The sequence below is a fragment of the Gymnodraco acuticeps genome, unplaced genomic scaffold (assembly GCF_902827175.1).
Source record: "Gymnodraco acuticeps unplaced genomic scaffold, fGymAcu1.1, whole genome shotgun sequence".
Lineage (NCBI taxonomy): Eukaryota > Metazoa > Chordata > Actinopteri > Perciformes > Bathydraconidae > Gymnodraco > Gymnodraco acuticeps.
In genome coordinates this window covers 2,586,670-2,605,690 of record NW_022990334.1, presented here as the reverse complement: position 1 = coordinate 2,605,690, position 19,021 = coordinate 2,586,670, and the positions used below count along the sequence as shown (strand labels likewise).

Here is a 19,021-nt window from a genome sequence, read left to right as displayed (position 1 = left end):
CCATTCATCCGGTACATACAACTGTTATCTGATTGGTTGCCCGTCAAAAGATCGGCAGTAATAAGGTCAAAGGTGAAATTATTAGAACTTGGAATGAAGCGCTGTGCTACAATTTCGAGATGTGCGGGACGCCGAGGGTGGCACCACTCTATTGATGGAAACCCAGCAGCAACGCCAGCTCAGAGCCGTTTTACCGCATATCATGTGACGGTTTAAGGTTGCAAAGCATTCTGGCCAAGGTCTCATTGTAGAATTGAACCAACACTTTACAAAAAAGACCGCTATTTTGCAGCTATAAATACAGATTTGTTTGATGTTGACAGAAGACAATCTTATGTCAACATGAATTGCACATTTCTACCTCCTATCTGCCCTGTCTCCAGTCCAATTCACCAAACATATTGCGCTAGAGATAATACAGCTCAATCACTCCCATAAAGTTTTGCAGCTGAGTGCAATTTGTCCCTATTTTCTTGCGTCTGAGTTCAATTATTCTTGTTGCAAAGGAGATGTGCTTGAGGCAAATGCGTCTGTTGTGAGGTGTGAGAGTCAGCCTGAGCCAGAGGTCTTGTCAGGAAGGGCTTGCCAAAGTGCCACTTTAATCTAGACCTCCTGAAGGCAATTAAAAGAGAAGAAAGGCAAAAAAGTAAGCCCAGGATTTGGGAGCGGAATGAGTGGGAAGAAATAATGTGTTGATTCATTTTTATAATTTATTCTTGTTTTTTGTAACAAGTAGGGGAGCTATATTCATTTGTTTCCCAAGACACATCTGTCATCCTGCCACTGTAACCAAAAAGTAATTGGTTTGAGTGGACCCCTTTATCAAGGACTTGACCTTCCACCAACTCTCTGAAGACCTTTATTATTTCACTATCACTTTATTCAGCTATTAGCGCTAATCTTTAAGCATTGGACTGTATTTGCAATAAGGCATTTTAGCAAAGAAATATGGACAAGAGCACTGCAATGCTATTTGCTTGAGTTAGGAGTTTACTTGTCCCTTTGTGGGCACTATAATAAGAAAGTTTCTTTCATTTATATTTGCAAAGGTTTAGCAAAAAAGCCACAGAGTTATTTTTCAGTAAAGTCGCTATCTTGAAACCTTAGAGGCTTTCCTCTATGTTGCGGTAGATCTGCTGGTTTGCTTGAGTTTCCTCGTGATAATTTAGGTCTCATCTGGTTTTGAGTTTGAAGGTGTTTAAACCCCAGAACTACTTCTTCTGTCAAAGTGATTCATGGGTGTAATTGTAATTAGTTGAAGTTTGTCCCTACAATCCCTAACCCTGCATTAATTAAACCTTCTGTTTTCTGAGAAGTCTTTAAGCTATGTTCTCTTGTAGGCAGCATATGTCTTGTGGAGTTATTGCTGTTGTCCTGAAACCTCACCCTGGCAGTGTGAGAATAGTGTTTTACCCCGTGTGTTACAGTATGTGCCCGGGAAGGGTAATACTGCTGACAAAAGTGTCAAAATACATTATACATTTCTCCAGGAAATACATATCATACCTGAATACATTATCACAAAGCAATCTGGCTGTGAGTCAGTGTGTGCATTGTTTTGCTGATAACAGATTTAGGAGCTGCACAGTATCTGTGTCTGAGAGGCACCTGTGGCTGACTGCTATCTATTCCAAACATAATGACATGAAATAGCAGCAGCTGAACTTTGATCCGGGAGAAAGTTGAGAAATATCAAAAACAATATCGCACAGATATTCACGGTTTCCCCGTCGGAAACATGTGTTTATGGCCCCCCTTCACTTCAGCGTGCCTCAACAAGACCTCTCTATCTCAGACAGACATCCTCCCTCTCAAGGGGCTCAAAGAAGCTACCTCTGTGTGTCAAATGTATTGGAAAATTACAGCAGATTTGGTTATCTGCAACTGGTGGTACAGTAAATAGCATCAGTCACATCAACAGTATTGTCACACACTTGTGATTGTTATTCAAATGCAGGTTAGCCATTGTCATTTGGCAGCAATTATGCAGCCTGTCATCTGGCCAAGTATGTAGAATAAACACATCATTTCCCTCCTATAGAGCCAGCGTGTGTCGAACGCCCCCCTCCTCCCTTTGCCTCTTCCATTGCTTTCCCCTCGAGTGCATCTGATCAAATTAATTGAAAAGAAAATCAAGTAGCATCCTAAGGCAGTGTTATTGTTATTATTATAATTAGCAATCATGGCATGGCCCACTGTCTCTGTGGCCTGTTAGCTCACGGGCTAAAGCCTCTAATGAGGTACGTAGCAGCCATGTGGTGTCAACTCCTTCTATGGGAAAGAGCAATGTAGACGAAGTGGAATGGGGCTCATCATGGGTGGGTCAACATTTGTGTGTGTGTGTGTGTGTGTGTGTGTGTGTGTGTGTGTGTGTGTGTGTGTGTGTGTGTGTGTGTGTGTGTGTGTGTGTGTGTGTGTGTGTGTGTGTGTGTGTGTGTGTGTGTGTGTGTGTGTGTGTGTGTGTGTGTGTTCATGGACATTGGCATATCATGTGCAGAGCTCAAAAAGGGCTTGTGACAGCATTCAGATGTAGTCAAGAAGTAGGACACCAAGGACCAAGAGCATGTTAGTGAGTTAATGCCGGTGTTGAGCACTGTATACCCATACCACACTAATTCACAACAACACCTGTAAAGGAGTTAGCAACAATTACTGTCTGCTCCTGTGAAACAATGAACTGTGTTGTTACTGGAGAGAATTATAATTGTCTAGATCATCACATCATAACAAGGATTTATATCGTTCAGCTTATTTTAAGTTTTGGGGCTTGGAACAAGAAAATATGTTAATACTTTCTTGATTCAATCCAGGATACGCAACAGTCTAGTTAGTGCTCCATTTTATTTGCACATTCCTTTTGAAATATACATCACATATTTTCTCACAACTCGTTAAAACAAATAAGAGCTTGTTGTTTGTTTGTTCTCGCATTGCATCATGGAAATAAGAGCTCGAGCTGTTTGCACTACACACAGAAAGTATTTTATTTAGATTTACTGCAATTCCGTACTCTTTAACAATATGTATGGTAGCTGTAACGTGGATTTGAACCGCCGACCTGATGTTATCACACTGCAAAGCGTTTACAGCACCAACTGCTCGGCACAGTATGTGTCCTTTAGCAGCAACACATCTTCTTGTAAAATACAGAGCAATAATGGCAGTAAAATAAGTATCGTACATCTTGCTAATTAAGTGTTAAATGTGCAATCTGTTCTTCTAAACATAAAAGTATTCTCCTAGTTAAAAGCCCAAACAACGGATTACTACTTGCCATAACTTCCATATGGGTTGACAGGTATTTTTATTACATGGACTAACACTAGACAACAGCTACCTGTAAATCCAAGCAATGTATGTGTAATGCTTTAACACCATTAGGAAACTAAGTGGAACAATAGCCCTACAAATGCAGTGCTACTAACTACAGAGAAAGTGAAGTTGAAAAGAATGTAAAGATATCTGGCATGCCAGAAGACTCTGAAAGAGATACAATTATGAATATATTCCTTCATAACATATCCATTTTTTAATTGCAGATGTTCCACACTGTCTTTGTATAACCTTCTGGGTGTCATGATCCCGGTTTTCTAGCTTATTCCTTTTTCATTTTGTAAGAAACCTCACCTTGTGTGACATGTCTAGTTTTACTTTACTCTGCCTTTGAGTGTTTTCCAGCCTTTTTTGATTGCTTGCACTTCAGTATAGTCACCTATAGCAGTAGTTTGGCTACTTTATTTTACCTTAACCATGTTTTTATAAAACTACTGCCTCGTAAAGGTATGCGGATGAAATATCAAACATGTTGCTTTATTTCAAGCTAGCCAAAGCGTTCAAACCGGTAGCATTGAGTTTTTAGTTCTCTGTGAGAGACAGTGCAAATATAGTTTGACAGAATACTCTAGAGCTCACAGGTGATTATAAAGCAGTTCCTGCAGTCTGGCTTAACATTTCATTTGTTGGCGTCGTTTATGCAGCATATTAGCCTTTTTTTGCCTTGGTGTTGTTGGTGTGTAACATCTTGTAACATACTTAAGCAAATGACGGTGTAATTGCCAGAGGAGAAATTAAAACAATCTTTCACAAACTCCTCCTGTAAAATGAGTTCATAAAGTGATGGGTTATATTGAGTCATACCATATAGGCCTAACTAGCTATACAATTCAGAAAAAGAGCAAGCAATGAATTTCCATGTGTGACTGGTCTTCCCAGCTGAGATCTCAAGCTGAGGTAAAGCAGGAGGCAGGCTGTTTCGGCTCGTGTTGAGACTGAGCGCTAAGATTCATGGGAGCATGCAGCTGTCAGAGGCCTTGATTGGTGGAGGGCTTTATCAGTCGCACGACCAAAACAGAGCCCATGTGGAGGGTTTTGAATGAAGGCTGCTGCCATACCGAAGTGTTTAGCTCCTCTGAGCCATCAGCTGGGAAATTGCTGAGTAAAAAATGAGCGTGTGTGTTTGTGTGCACACACATGCACACCGTGTAGTAGGGGGGGGAGACTCAATTAAAAACCAGCTGTGCCCTATTCCTCTGAAAGCCCTCCAGCGTTCTACACCCCCTTCCACTCATGTCTTACTCCAGTACCCCTCCTTCTCCACTACCCCCCTACCAAAAAAAACCCCGCTGCTCTGTAAGCTGCCTGTAAGCTTCTAGACTCATGCCGATGGATCTAATGCTTCCCCTTGAAAACACACATGTGAAGATGAACACACACGTATCGCCTACCCCTCAAACATACTGTAAATGCTCATTTGCCCCCCGCTGCTTGATGTAATTTCGTCAGGCTGGTGTGCCAAGGCAAGCCAGCAATCGTCTTCCTCTAGCACTGTCTCCTGCTCCCTGATGTACCTGTTACTGCCTCACATCAGCCAGCTCCCACTGCAGCGGGTGCACTTACAGCTCCGAGGGAGAGATGAGAGAAGCGAGGAATGAGCCGAGCAGGAAGACAAAGTCAAAGCTTCATTTACTAAAGAGACAAACAATCAGACGGACGAAGAAAAGCAGACTGAAAGAAATGCCTGAAAGCCTGTTAATATGGTCTTAAATAACCAGCTGCATTTGGGCGAAGCAGAGGTTAGTGTGGGCATAAAATGGCTTAAGATACCATCTGCCTATTACTCTGGATATTACTGCTGCTTTTTGCCTGTCTTGGTTGACTAAAAGCAAGTACACATTAGGTTTCCTTTCATTATTTTTTATACTTTTTTGAATAGCTATAATTCATGTATTGTATTGCCGCTATAGAGGAAAAGGTACTGTTAATATAGCTTAATAAGGGAGTATCCAGAGGGCAGTGGTAGTGCTTAGCTAGCTAATCAGTGGTAATTCTATAAGTTCAGGTCCTTTAATTAGCTAATTTGCATTTTGAGAATTCATGGAATTGATTATATAATTAAGAGTATAATGCATCTTCCTCTCCGTGTTCGCAAGGCACACATACACCTCCAGATACACAGTGTAGGGAGGGTTAACCCTTGAGGGTACGGGTATGATGTTGATAGATGTATGGGAGAGAACTCATTGCACAAGGTTAAACGGAACTCCTGACACTTTGCAGTCTGTAACGGTGGAGATAGGGCTCGGAACGCAAACTCTCGCTGTGAGGCTCCAGGACCCCTGAGCATTGGCTATAAGCATTAGGCTTTGATAGGTTATAATGGCTTGTGCTAATATTGGCTCGTGATAGAGAAAGGTCAGCTAACTCATCTACACTTTGAAAATCTGACAACTCGCCTCGGGATTATCTTTTCCTCATTTGAGCGAGTCTCGAGCAACACAATTCATCCGAGGGTCAGATTTTATGATGATCCATCACTTTTTAAGATGGCGGTTTCTAATTATGGCATAAGAAATGGAATTTATTAGCCCTAGATTATTATCAGAGCTTGTATTTGAGATGAAGCATGTGTTGAAGATTAAGTGAATTGCCAGTGGTACTTTAGGCACAACTAGAGGCCATGAGACCGATGAGCAATGTGCTGGTCAGCCACCCATAGCAGCAGCTTCTGGGCGATCTAATCTGGGTTTGTTCACTGGCCAGTCTCCACATCTATGCTCTGTGGATAAGTGTTGGCATGTTATAGGACATTGTAGGGCTAATCTCTAGGTGTGTCCGTACGTAAGGATTTAAGTGCAGACGGATGGAAAGGAAGGATTTAATTCTGCTGACATCATTACTCTCCAGTCCTAACACCCTGGGAATTGAGGAGGGTCAATGCAGGGCACCAAATGTCTCTATTTTTATTTTAGCAAATTATTCTTGGTCTGTGGAATAACACTTTTGTGAACAACATTTTTGACAAGCTTATGTTCTAAGGAGCTACACTCAGCTCATTATCTTTAGAAAAAGCCAACTCCACAATGGACAGAGTAGGGAAACTTAAAAGCTTCGGACAAGCTGCACCTGCATTATTAAGCATGGTTACCATGGGCCCAAGTCAAAGCTGAGTTTTTTTAGGTTATCACGTGGGGACTTGAAAATGGTTCAGTAGGCTACGCCATTTTACCCTCATCTGCATTTTTTCATCTCATACCTCACCTGTGTATTTCCCACCAGAGATCCGATAATTCCCTCATCTTCCTTTCACCCCTGCTCTGGATTTAACTATGCCATCTGGAATTTCCAATCGCATCGAGGCTTCGAGAATTACCCGATAAGCTCTAAGCCGTATTTGTCTTAATCAATATATCCTTGGTGGACATAAAAGAGTTAAAAAATAAATAAAGACAGAAGTGGGAGGTTTATGTCCCCCTCCGATCCCCAGTTATGCATAAAAATGCCTCGGAAATGAAATCTTTATCAAAAGAGCCACAAGGTTCTCCTTACAAGGTGTTTTCAAATAAGCGGGTGTTATTATCATACCTCCATTGGGAAATATGCATTTACAGCTTGGAGAGTGAAAGGCAATAGGGTAACTGTTAACAATGTTTTCCCTAGTTATGGTGCATAATTGCATGCTTCTGTTATTGCGCCTTTCGATTGCTGCTGCTAATACAGAGAAAGCCCATTAGGCAGTGTGCTAATGTGAACAGTAGCCTGCAGTGCAGTGGGTGCACTGTTTAAAAAGAGATGCATGAGGACCACTGTAATGAGCACTAGGCCGCAGAAGGAGGGTACTACCAAACCCAAACACCCAAAGCAGGCACGATCAAGCGCTGGTAAATACAACGAGTCAACTTTGCCTGTCTGGCTGTAGCACTGTAGCCAATTGGGCATAATGGAGCTGACCTTTTATTCTTTTAATACAGTACATACAAATTATCTTAGAATTACACAATGTCACAGTTATAAAGGTTGTCTTTATAGATGTGTTTAAATGTTTTAATCAAAAGTATGCCTTTACATTTATAATAAAATAAAAGTACAACGAAATTAACCCAAATACTGCACTTATTGTAGTTAAGGACAAGCCATTATATTGCATCTTGAGATGTTTCATTGCTACTGATTCTGCATGTCGTCCTGCAGTAATGCAGCTGTAAATACTGTGGATTACTCTCCACATGCACTCATAATGACCATTGACTTTGCTCTGGCCGTGAACGCGCGCTCCCCAAGCCTCGGTCATTGCTCTACTGTGAGTGGATGGTCGCTCCCTGGATGCTGCTGCGCGCAGCCTGAGCCCATCGGCCGACGCTCACGTTCAGAGCATGCCCGCTTGCCCGCCGCGTCTCAGCTCTGAAGAGAAGCAACGAAAGACGTGCCGTTTGCTCACAGCTGCCCTTCGTGGCTCCTTCTTTTCCAGTCAGCACTGTCCCCTATAACGACCGTCACCGTGGAATGGATTGCTCCGTTTGATCGGAGAGATGTTGTTCTGGAGGCTTATAGCTTTTCCTCTCCATCAGCTCACCCCCCGTGCTCTTATCTCACGCTGCGTGCAATAGCGTCTTGTCAGGACAGACAGTGCAGAGAAAGTATGCAATAAACAAATGACAAGTAGCTCAGGACTGTTCGATTGGAGCGAAGGGAAAAGTTCTAGTTGAAGAAGGAGGATTATGCCCAGCGTAACTGAAAGGGAAAAAAAGGTAGGTGACATTTCTAAAATATTCCTATGGAAACGATGCTTACGCGCTGCTGTTGTTTACACACCATCTCTGTCGCCAACACATGTGTGTACGCAATCAGTTGTTGTTGCACGAAGGGGAGGGCAGCACAGAGCGGTGACATTGAGGTGCCTTTTGTCGTAATAACATTTGTGAACCTCATATGAGCCATGCACTTGACTGGCATTGGGCACATGGTGCTTCCTTCGCGTGTCCGCAGTGCAGTTTGTGTGTCATTTTGTCCATCTGCACGCCTTACGGTCCCGAGCAGGGGTGACCTTATGAATCGCTATGGAGTTTGAGGTTTGCACACATATGCAAGGCAATGTCATGTGTCAAAATCCCATTTATTGTCAGTGCAGTGCTCCCTTGCTTATAAGGGTCAAGGTGGCACGTTAGACCTGTCGCGAGGAGCGGGAGGAGCTCCGGATAACCTCTAGGTTCCTGGTGCGTTTATGGCTACCGCAACATCTTATCGCTCTCCGTACATGCGTGATAAAGTAAGTTTGCCCTTCGCTAAAAATTATGCTTTTTCGTCATCGTGACAAATATGGAGTTACTGGTGGGTTTTAATTGGCTGCTTGACCTGTCATAATCTCTCGCCTCCTCTCCCCAAACTGCCAGCTCTGCGTCGCCGCGTGCCATCCACAGCTATTAGTCTCTTCTCATTTCCTGAGTTTCTCTTTTATTCTGTACTGCACTTTTATATTTTTTCTTCAATCATTAATATTTCACCAACTTGCTCACACACCTTGGATTAGAAATAATGCATGGTGTTATGCTTTGTGGAGTTCTAAATCAAATGTCCAGGCAGTGTGTGTGTGTTGGTGTGTCTGTTGAATTTTAATATCCTTGCTCTGCTGCCATGCTCTGTGTTTTGTGGTGACACAGAGAGGTTGAATGCCCAGCTGGGTCCCCTGGAGCTGCAGAGAGCAACGGCCAAAACACTGCAGGAAGCCTCTCACTCAGGAACTATATTCTGAGTGTGACTCTTAGTTTAGGATTTAATGCCACATGCTTGCAATAAGTTTAAGGCTGCATAAAAAAACTTTTGGAGTCGGATTTGTGTCAAGTAGAGTGTCAAGGGATGATGTCCACACACCAGCTGTACAATCCAGAGCCTGGCAGACGCCTGCACCTTATGACATGAAAACACACAGATGCCACGCAGATCTGGATGATGAGACGCCCTGCTGAGATTCACACTACCTCTTCCTCTCCGCGGCCCCTTCTATATCTCCTCCTCCACCTTTAGCTCTCTTCAAGGCGAGTCTGTGATCTCTTACCCTCTTTGTTCACTCTCCCACTTTCCATCCCTCCATCTTGAGCGTTGTGACAGGGCCATATGCATCAAAAAAAGAAAGAAAGCAAAGACTTTCAGTTTGTCGTGCGATCGTTACAGACACACATTTACATACATGCAAGTGCACATTGTGTACTTAAGCGACCTACTAGCCTGCCAACTACCATCATTATGACCAGTGTTTGTGTGTGTGTGCGAATGTGTAGCCAGCCACAGCTTTAAGTGCTAATAGGAGCTCACGCAGGATAGCAGCAGGCCGTGTCAACCACAATCTCCAGACAAGTCCTCAGGGTGTCCCATTTGGCGGGGAAACACACACAAAGACACACACACTAACACGAAAACAGGCCTGAGAGGTTTAGCCTTCACTCAAGGGGTCTGAGGACGGGTTGTCCGAGTTCATGTCCTTCTTGGACCTTCACAACTATTCAACAAGATGAACTCCTGGGCTGTTACCCATAGAGTTATATAATGCTGATTGACTTAAATAAACACACATTTGTATGTGCGTGCTGGATATTTTGTGAATTCAAAACATGATGAAAGAGAGAATGTCTTTTTGTTCATGTATCTCCACCTTCCCCCCCTCTCTCTCTTCCTGTATGTGGGTTACGTATTAATACATTCTACTGCAACACCTGTGAGGTTTGGAAAGAGCAGCATCAATCTTCATTAGACTGAAATGAGGCAGGCCCTGTTGAATAAATGACCATCATTGAGCGTGTGTGTTTGTTTGTGAGCATTTGTGTGTTGAACCCTATAGGCCCGCTCAGACCCAGCTGACAGATGACTGCAGTGATTTCCAGGGTTCAGCAGATTAGGGGATTAAAGACTGAAGGATTCACACAATAACACTAATGCATAGGCACACGCATACAAACACACAAGCATCCAAAAATACAATCGCCGCCGGTGTGAGGGCTGTTCAGCGGTCAGTGGTACCCAGTGGAGCCCCTCTGTTGCTTTTCGCCCTGCGTCGTGCAGATACCGCTATCCACAATCACACATGCTAACAGACGGAAAATAGCATTAGAAAACCTCAATGGTCCAATCTCACTAATGCCATTTTCACGCTACAGGCGTTACCCGTATTGGTACTGAGCGCCAACTTAATACATTTTGTCCTTCCCAACCAATCCAGAACCCACTCGATGTTAGATAATGAACCCGCAAAGAGGGCTGCATGTTTGTGACCAGGGCAATGACATTTAGTTGACAATTTGGAGCCAAAAGTCCCTTTCAACCACGAAATGGGCATCATTGTTTTCATTGTTTTAAAAGCTGTCAGAGATAAATACATTGCAGCATGTTTACTGATGTCATGACAAAAAGGCTGCTTATATCTCTAAGGTATAGACGAGAAGTCCCTGTCATTCGTATTCTTTGATTGATTTCATGACTGTTTTGGAAACAACGTTTTCTGCACAATTGTTTTTCTTTTCTTATTTTGTCTCCTTTACCTGAGCATTTTAACAAGATATGAAGCACTGTTGCCACTGACGGTGCAACCATAGCAACATTAGAAAAACACCTTTAATCCATCAGATTTAGTTTTAGGGACTACGTTTTTATTTTTATTTTTCCATGAAGATTCTAGAGAGGATAACACATTCAGTTATCCCCAGCAGATCTGAGGCCTGTACGACGAAGCCGGTTCAACCTAACCTGGATATGTTTGAGTTAGCCGGTTGGCCTAATCCAAAACATACGCGCTCTCGCTAAGCGGTCCTACGACGCTGGTTATCAAGTGGATCGCTCAAGCCAGCCGTGTCCTATCTAGTTAGGTGCGCGTTCACATGAAAGGGGTGGTATTTGGAGCATTCGACCAATCACAAACATGGACAAGCGTACTGACAGCGCAGCGTCATACTTCCTGAATGAAAAGTCAACTATAATATTAGTCAAATATGAAGAAGTTAAACTTTAAACATCCATGACTTAAACACTTTATCCAGGATCAAAGCCACATAGTTACACCTGCAAGGTGAATACAGCTGGTAACAGAAAAGGTGTTTGAATGCGTACATTAACAGGTTTATGATATCACTGCCCCCTCTAAGGTACATTAGACCTTAACATCTTATCATTTGGGACATAACAGGATAGGTTGTAATGGAAGCATAAACCACCTCTTGTCACTACTGATTAACTAAGAACACTGACCTTTACAGAGAGAAGAGGAGGGTGAAAACCATGGTCTTGGTGACAGAAAACGGAGAAGGGGTGACATTGTGTATACTCCTGCTGTAATTGTCAGCCCATGCCAGTAAATAGAAAAATACTAGCTGAGCTCTATTATAGGCTGCTCTCTCTAACCTACTGCCCCTCTCAGCGATTCCATGGCTTTTTCGAGCCAGAAATACAATCAACACACTGTCATAAATCCACATCCAGAAAATAAAACTACTGCAGGAATGGTTCCATTCCTATTTTGGCCTCCTGCAGAGCAGCTTGGGGGGGCATGAGGTACAACGGTGTCATGGGAGACACATACACACATTTCTACTGCATTCTACAAGTTTTGCACTGCTTACCGTCCGCCTATGTATTTCCCTGCGCCGGCTCTCTCGTTCTCAATTTAATTCATTCCTGCTTTATCTTCCTCTCTGTTTCATATTTCAATATTTCAACTTTGGACATTAATTGTGCTCCTTCGGGGAGCTTGCCTAGACATACGCTGTGGTTTTTCACGAGGTTTAAATTACAAAGACTTGCTGATGAAGTAGCAAATTGCATTAATTGCCGTAATTGATTAATTGGTGGGTAGATGGTAGGAAACCACAGCGTAAAATTATCCACTAAAGTGTTCTGAGGAATGTTGGCTTGGATTTGTACAATAGTGAGTCTACAAAGCACTGTAACATGTTTTTTTAAGTGATTACAAGCTATTATCAACATATCACTTTTGTATTCAGACAATACTTTGAGTAAAACTGTTCTTCTATGATTCATTATTCTGCTGTAGAACAAAAATCCCCAATTATTATAACTCTAATTTGACTTTCCTTACAGTTGGTATAAATGGATGCCTCTGAAATCTCATGTTTTTGGATGAGAAGAGAGATGGTAACTATGTGGCAGCCTGTGGGTTGCGCATGATTTAATCAAGGTAAACACTGGATCATAGCGTGTAATGCACTGCTGCTGAAATAGAGCCCTGGATGTCTCTTTATTGGAACAATGACTCGCAAAATTGCCGCCAAGACGCATATTAGATGTAGAATTAGCCAGTGAGACAATTTTGAACACATAACAGTCGTCTAATATTTTTTTGGAGCCAGAATTCAGCAGACTGATTATTAGCAGTGCATATTATTTGGTTATCTGCAGTTTCTCTGAGACTAACATGAGGTCTGAACACTCTTGGCCCCTCCATACTCATCGTGACCTTTATGGCCTTTAGTTATCTTTCAAGGAGCTGCAGTGCTCAAATAATGACTGTGTGTGTGCATGTGTGTGCATGTGTGTTCGTATGACTCTGGCGTGTCACACCCGGCATTCGCTGTGCTTTAGAGAAAGTGACGCTTGTAGCGAGCAGCCTTCATCTTGGATCATAATGCTCGTGGATCCTGTGGGGTTTTTTGCTGGGAGAGATGACAGAGCGGGAAGATATTCACTACATCTGTCTGACAGCTGACCGACTGGTTTTAACTCATCCTCCTCACATGCTCCTGGCGCTTTCTCTGAGCTTCCTGGTTGCCTTTAAGTTGAGCGGAAATAAAGTCACTAACTCGTGTGCCCATGCACTCTGCCATAATGTCTAGCACCAAGATGTTTGCAAAGACCACATTAGGCCATCCGTCACTGGTTTTCAGGGGATGATTAAAAAAGACTGCGATGGCTTAGAAAAAGATTAGTTGATGAAGTGAAAATTAATATGCAAGTGTTTCGATAAGCGATCCAATCATCTCTCAAGCTAACCTGTCAACAAATTATCTGGTGTCACAAATGAGCAGATATGAACGTTTCGTTTTGAATCATATATGATTGTTAACTGACTGGTTTGAGACAACAATTGACAAAAGGTCCTTTGGGACTTTTTCATTATATATTTTGTCACTATATTTAGCTTATTATTAGAAATGATTTATCGATTGTCAAGAAAAAAAAAACGTTGTCTTAGTTGTAGCATTATTGGCAGAATGATTGCCATTTTCGACAAGTAAGATGCTCATCATCCGCCAGTTAAAAGGAAATCTGCTAGGATGCACACCATGTAAAGGTTGATGCCATTGTAAAGTAACTTTACTCCCATTTAAGATGCAAAAGCAAGCAAATTGCCCAGAGAATAAAACAGGATTTCTTGGCTGATATTGCAGAGCTCGGTTACATAAAAAGTAACAACGAAGAACCTTCGTCTGTCGACCCTGCAGTGCAGGGTTTGTGTTTTAAAGCTATTTCCCATCAGTGAGGAGAGGCGAGTAGTCTCCAATACCAATTAGAAATTCTCCTGCCTTTTCTCTCTGTCTCTGTTGTGAAAAATGCAGTGGAAAGTGGAATTGTCCTCTGCTGCCCTTATAAGGTGTGGCTGGTTGAGTCATGCTCAAAGACACTAGTGACGATTCAATGCTGGAGCCTTCAGAAGCCGTTAAGCCCTGACCCTTCACTCCTTCAGAGCCAGATAGGACGTGTAGCAAAGAAAATCACTGATGATGCTTGAGGATCTTTTGTGCCAGTGAACCTGCTTTAACCTCTGCCTTTCTTACTTTTTAATGCACTTCAACTGAGGTTGCATGAGCCTTCTGCTAGAACCCTAACTAGTCGAGGACATAGCAAAGGGACACATCTAACCACACACTAGCAATTCCAGGTACTGTGGTTTCTCCATTTACTGCGCTCTAACCCCCCCCCCCCACTCCTGATTTGTAGCATCATTTGATTCTGTGCCTTTCACAGCCAATGGAATAACCACAAACTCTCTGTGGCAGCCAATGAATTCAGGGAATTGAGTGTACCTTTATCCCCTGTATTGCTTATTCCCTCTCTCTCTGTCTCTCTTTCTAAGCAGACATGCCTAGTTACAGTCTAAAATGGCTTTGTGAAGGAGGATGTGAGTTAAGATGGCATCCCCAGAGACTTTTCAGAGAAGTAATTTAATAAACTGGGATATTTTCCCACTCCACAAGGGAAAGGGAATAGGCCCAGAAAAGTAATGAAACTCGGCTGTTGAATTTTTAATATTACAAAATCAATTTCCTGTACTTGAACATAACCAAGGAAGGCTCTCTTCTTTAACCTGAGTTGCAAAATGCACAGTGTAGCATTGACTGCCGGATGAAATCAGAGTGGGGAGTGTCTAAAGGTTTCAGACACACATTTGTTAAACAGCTCTTCTTGGCTCCATCCGTCCCTTAAGCTTTCTAACTGGTGATCCTAACCACAGCTTTCTCCCATGATTTAAAACATGACCAAACTGTTAGGATACGGCTGCCTTGATCAATCAATGAGGATATTACATTTTCGCACTCCACCTTTATCAGAACAAATCTTATGGATTCCCAGAAATCTTTAGAATAAGGTTTATGATTTATGTTTAACTTTGAATACCAATTGGCTTTGTTAATTTAATGGACCAAGTCGGAATGGAAAGATGAGGTGATCAGGGTGGCAGATAGATGTGTAGCTCACCTGCCTTCAAGAAAATTAACAATTGGTTATTGATCCAACCAAAATTAGCAAATACATTATTATCTCACCATTGCCATATGATGAAATTGTATACAATGTTAAAAAACATGTTGGCAATAATTTAAAGTTTTCAAAATCGTCCAATATCGATTTTTTTCAATACTCGAAGGTTAAGTTAACATGCCAAGATGCTTTTTTACTCCAATCTATTTCAGAATTATTGTTTTTTGGTTTAAAACATCAATTATAGCTACCATTTTGGTTTTGCATTTTTGTTGGGTGAATGGTTTTGTCATTAACAGTCTTCCATAAGTTTGACTGATCAATCAATTGGACCCTTGTATTGGACAATACGCTCGGTTTCCTGCCTTTCGCGCTTCTGTCAGGGCTGCTGGCTGTTTGTTTACTGCAGATATGCAATGACTCTCCTTTACCCTCACTCCACCGCTACGTGTGGCTGAGAGGAAGAGAGAGAAAGAGAGAGGGAGAGGGGTCAGGTGATGATTTATGACCGCGATGCTGCATTCCAGCACAGGATGATTAATCTCTTCTGGGAACACTTCACGAGTACAAGTTTAACCTACCTCGGCCTTGCACACGCATGCACACACAAACACACACACACACACACACCGGTGCGCACACAATAACAGAAACACGCGTCGGCCCAGGCGCACTCTGCATGCCTGACAAGAAGGACATAAACGCAGGGGCAGGGTGCATGTGGTGCTTTTTTATGCAATTCATGTGCAACTATTCCGCCATGCACACATTCTCATAACCTCACCCCTAGATAAACCCATCCCCTCCTCTCCTCTCTGCCTCCCTTGTTCCTTCTCTTCTTCTGTCTCTCTCCTCACTGACCTCAGTGGCGCAATGTCTCCCATTCACCCCTCTCCTCTTTCGCCTCGTCCATTCATCACAAACACTCACAGATGCTCACACTCACACAGAGAGAAAGGGAGTGGGGGGGGAGAGAGTGTGTGAGGGTCTGTGTGTAAGGCCATTTGGCTTCACTACTAGGGAGCATAAGGCTATAGGATTAATGCTGCTAGGTGCTAAAAGCTCCTATGTCTTAATAGGCACAGCGAAAGGCAGAGAAATACACTTGTGTGTCTGTGTGTGTGCACATAAGTGTGCACACACAGGTGCTCTGCGCAGGTACTAATACTCTTTGGCAGTCCTGAGCTGTACTGGCACATTGAGAGGATACGTGTAAATACCACAGGCTGCATCTGAAGCTCTATTACTTGAGCACACTTCAACGAATCGTTGCACAGTTAAACTCATTGAAAACACAGAGGGTGGCTGAACACATCCTTATTGTAATGAAGTCATTTATTGTAATGGAGAGCATTTACACTCAACTGTAGCTTAGATTCCTACGCTTTTTGTCATTATGGCTTCCCTGTATGTTTTTATCGAGACGGCTCTCTCTTTCTTAGTATCTCTCTCTATCTCTCTAGTGACCAGTGTTATCCTGTGAACACAGTGACCTTCTCTTTTGTGAGAGAGTTGTTTCTTTTTATAGGAATGTTATTTGCCAACAACATTTTTAGAAACAAACTTGCGGTTGCAATTAAATGTTTCTAGTGATGTCTTTAGGCATGTAGAGAAAGTTCATATGTGAGATCTGTGCAAAGGAAAAACAACAGAAAAAGGCAGTAACCACTGAATGTGATTGATAACAAGTTGAGTTCTTGTTGAATGTGTCAGAGGCAATCAAGTTAATTTGAGAGACAGGCTTACTATAAGCCTTGCTACTGCAAAGCGTTTAATCATGTTAAAACATCTACATCTCTAGATTGCTCAGTGATTATACGGAGCCTTATGTAGGCTGGCTCTGTTGTAATCAAATACCTTGCATTGTGAATACCCATTGAGACAAATGGGTGTATATTTATTTTACAATAAAGATGGAATCCTTAAGCTTTCAATCCTGGTTTACTAGGTAACGCCCAGTCTTACTAGTGGTGTAATACTACAGGAAATAAAAAGGCAACAAGTCAGAAATAAATCGTGGCAACTGCAATCATAGTCTTTGCTGCAGCCTGCGACTGTTTATCTGAATACATCAACACTGTTTCCTATAAAAAATGTTTTCCATACAACTAAACCGAATTCTCAATCACTAAAAAGGGAATTGTATGTTCTCCCGTGTTGCATGTGATTAATTTGGTTGGGAATTCCAACTTAATGAAGTGCAACAAAATGTTATGTTAAGGCAATCCAAGTACTTTTTTTAGGTTGTAGCTAAAACCTTGTGGTCAAAATATGAAAGTTTAAGTAATTGAAGTCTATGTTGACTGTTTGTTGCAGGTGAAACGAACACTGGTCCCCTAAATGAAAGTCTAATTTTGTATAGGGTCATCCACAGCTTTTACCATTTATGGATTTCCACGGACACTGATTAAAAACATGCTTTAAAAAAACATGTTTTCCTGGCGGGATTATGTTTCCCTCAAAATAATATGCAGGAAAAACATTGTTTTTGCCTCTAATATTTCTTCATAATATTAGAACTTCATTTCATAACCTTAAGCAAAACCAATCCCTGATGCCAGATCACAGAGAGTGATGAATGCACTTAAAGCCATAGCAGCATTCCCACACAGTAACAGAGCAAACCCCTGCTCCATGCATCAACCCCTACTGCTGCTAACTGCCAGCAGCTAGACTAGATTGCAACCTATTTCATTAACTAATGGTTATGCTTCTCATTATGTCTACAGTATGAGGCATTTAAACATACATTTAATAATCTCGTATAATGGCACCAGTGGTACTTAGCATGTTTCTGCTTCATTCATTCTCTTCCAACTGAGGACGTTTGTGTTATCCCTTCCCCATAGTAGATTACCATACTTTTATTTACACATAATGGCACAGAAATAGCAAAGGAGGATGAATTCCACTTAGAAAGTTCCTAAAGAAATATCTAACTCAAACATAGAGCGCTAATACTCATGTGCATAGCTCCTTTTCTTTGAGTCTTAATCTATACTCAATTTATATCATAGGTGGTGTCAGTTATCAAATGTGAGGGCTGGAGAGAGCCAAAGAGTACTGTATGACAGACATAATGGGAGAGAGAGTAATGTAATCCTTTGTCAAAGTGCTTTCATATCACCCAACCCCACTCAATCTCCTCAGCAGCTACAGAATAGATGAATGTCCTGCATGATTCTAATCTTATCACACACATTACACACACATGTAGACCACTTGCACATAGAAAATGACTTGTCTGCATTCATATTTCATGTTTACAAAGAATAGTAATAATGTGAGTGGACGTTGTGATGTGGTTCACCCTCTGAGACATTTGTGTGCAAAAGTGGCTTTTCGTTCATGTAAGTACGCAGTGTGTGAATGTCTAGGTGTTATTTTTATAACGCCCGGTCAGAACATCCCTACTTAAAGCTAATTCCTTAAGTATTTTCTAATACGACCGGCTGTTGTGTCGCCTTAAGATTCTTTATTTGTTTGTCCTGAAGGGCATAAGGTGTGAGGTGACACCCTGGCAAATATACGGGCATGTCACATCAGTGTGTTTGTGTCGGAGTGTGTCTAGGCAGATGGGTTTAGACACCATATGTTTTCAAGTCCAGTCCAGTGTGTTCATTACGCTGCTTTTACTCAACATTGATTTAAGAATCTGTGTTTAATTGACGAGTGAGAGCTGATAAGGACTGAGGATGGGTTCTTGGAACAATGTGCTTGGATTTATATTGTAAAGTTTCAGTTGTTTCTTTTGAAGCATTGGATTTTCACATTGACAGATTTACCTCACTTTGATTATTCCTATTATTATAGCCACATAAGACACTAGGGATGCACCAATACAAATACCAGTATCGGGTATTGGTCTAATACTATCCTCATGTACTCGTACTTGTTATCGCAAATCTACTCCGCGCCCGATACCGCTTTTCTGCAACGTAGCTTAAAGCTCTCGTCAGTTGAGCAGGTAGAGCAAAGTCTGCAGTTTGAGAACATTTTAGGACAAGAGATGATCACAAAAGTTGAGCAGGCTGCAAACTATGTA

The 19,021-nt window shown here is 42.0% G+C and overlaps 1 protein-coding gene across 1 annotated transcript in view; it reads left to right on the top strand.

Annotated features, from left to right (window-relative positions):
• The first annotated feature begins 7,622 nt into the window (after positions 1-7,622).
• tenm2 (teneurin transmembrane protein 2) overlaps positions 7,623-19,021 on the top strand; it is a 267,237-nt gene continuing 255,838 nt past the window's right edge. The window contains 1 exon segment of the mRNA XM_034223289.1: positions 7,623-8,024. The gene's annotated coding sequence lies outside the window, so the exon portion shown is untranslated.